Source organism: Alexandromys fortis, unplaced genomic scaffold, assembly GCF_014885135.2.
Source record: "Alexandromys fortis isolate MF-2015 unplaced genomic scaffold, M_Fortis_MF-2015_v1.1 scaffold_87, whole genome shotgun sequence".
NCBI lineage: Eukaryota > Metazoa > Chordata > Mammalia > Rodentia > Cricetidae > Alexandromys > Alexandromys fortis.
In genome coordinates this window covers 8,211,479-8,213,681 of record NW_026067971.1, presented here as the reverse complement: position 1 = coordinate 8,213,681, position 2,203 = coordinate 8,211,479, and the positions used below count along the sequence as shown (strand labels likewise).

The 2,203-nt window shown below is 38.9% G+C and overlaps 1 protein-coding gene across 3 annotated transcripts in view; it reads left to right on the top strand.

Annotated features, from left to right (window-relative positions):
* Positions 1-2,203, top strand: part of Rnf212 (ring finger protein 212) — a 37,697-nt gene that overhangs the window by 26,143 nt on the left and 9,351 nt on the right. The gene's annotated exons all lie outside the window — the stretch shown is intronic.

Below are 2,203 nucleotides of genomic sequence, written 5' to 3'. Positions count from 1 at the left end.
GGAAGGGAAGGGAAGGGAAGGGAAGGGAAGGGAAGGGAAGGGAAGGGAAGGGAAGGGAAGGGAAGGGAAGGGAAGGGAAGGGAAGGGAAGGGAAGAAACAGTTAACATGGCTCATAAAATGTTACCAGCCACTGTTTGGTGTCCTTTGCTCTACCTGGTTGGAAATAGTGGGTAAGTGAGGAAAAGTTCTGCCAGTGCTAACCTTTGACAACTTTTACAACCCTTGGCTTCTTCAGCCAGGCTGCAGGCAGGAGCAGGTGGCATTCTGTAGTATTATGATTTATGTGCAGACCTCACTGGTATTCTCAGTGTTGGGTAACAAGTGTTATAGTGATTATATAGACCTAGAATGATGACATAAGTCACAAAACAATCCCACACCAATTCAGAATTATGAATAATAAAAGGGTTATTTATTTAAGGGGAAAACTTATAGATTACTATCCTAGACAACAAGTCTAGCAGCTAGAAGTAGGAGACAGAAGCAAGAGAGTGGTCGCACATTTACTGCTGCTTTTACAGTATAAGAGACCATGACTGAGTGGGCTGGTATCTTAAAGGCTATTAGCTGAAGGAGCAGAATATGCTCACACAGCACCACCCCCTTTTAAGTAAGAAAGTTCCAAACCCAATACAAAACTATATACACTAGGAACAGATAGCAAGTATAACTAGAATTACAACCAGCATAATATTAAACAAGGAACATATGCTCAATGTTTTAATAAACATTCTATCCTATGGAGTCTAAGTCTTATATTGGAATGGCTTGGCTAGATCATAAGAGGACAGTAACTACGACTATTTAATCTTCAACCCCATTGAAGGCCTGAGAAGGGAGATAATATTACTTGAGCAGGCAGGAAGTACAATCAAGTAGCTTCCAAAGCGAGCAATATATGACAGTTATATTGTGGACAATATACGACAATTAGCTACCTGAGCAAACACCCAAAGTCTCATTTTGCAACAATGAAACAACCAGCTTTGGCTTAGGCCTAGCATAACTGACAGACGATTCTTAGAGGCAGGAAATTTTTCAAAACCATCTTACCCTGTTTTGACAAGATTTGACAGTCCTGCTTACCCATTTTCGGATATCATGTATCTTGTCAGTGGTTGAGGCATTGTCAGTTCCTTGCCCAAAGGCCAGTTTTGCCTAGAAGAAAACAAGCTCCGAGTGGAGTGTCTTTGGTGCTCAACAGTCTCTCAGGAATATATTGGTGCTGTCAGAAGCAATCATGTTTCATGTCAACAGAACCCTAAGTTATTTAAATGCCATGTTCCACAGATCCTTGAAGTGGTTGAAGATTATCTATCTAGACAGAATACAATCTCTATGTATCTAAAGAAACTAATTGATCTGACTATATGTACAACAAACATGAACAATTATAGACCTATAATAATTAATACCTGTATAACTTAAAGACTAAAACTTCATGTCATATTATTAAATAATCTGTAAACAAATGTGCAACAAATGAGGACAATGACCTCAAAATGTAAACAGTGTATAAGTATCTTGATCAGAGGTAGGAGTAATATATAATACAATATGAAAATTGTATCAATATACAAAATGTTCTAACCAAAGGTAAAAATGTGCAAATATACATTCTGACAAAATAACTTTGCATAGGTGTACAAATAATGTAAACAAAAATAACAAATATAATTTGAACTTGTATCAATATACAAAAACTATACCAATGTAATGTAAACCATAAATAATAGCTCACAAGTATTCACTCTATTACCCACTATTATTATCTTTTTTTTTTTTTTGAACAATCATAGTTAGGATTCCCCAGCCCTTGACAGTGGCTAACATTACAGCTTCAGTGTCTAAGATGCCAGAATTTCCCAGATTTCAGGCCTAGGATGTCTGAGACCTTTGGCTTTTGGGCTTGGCCAATCTCCACAATACTTCAGTTGCCTCTCATTGCTGTTGCCACTATCACTGCCACCACTAGATCCCAGGGAGCACAAGGCTGCATTTTCTTTTCTTTTCTTTTTTTTTAGTTTTTATTTATTTATTTATTTATTAAAGATTTCTGTCTCTTCCCCACCGCCGCCTCCCCTTTCCCTCCCCCTCCCCCAATCAAGTCCCCCTCCCTCGTCAGCCCAAAGGGCAATCAGGGTTCTCTGCCCTGTGGGAAGTCCAAGGACCACCCACCTCCATCCAGGTCTAGTAAGGTGA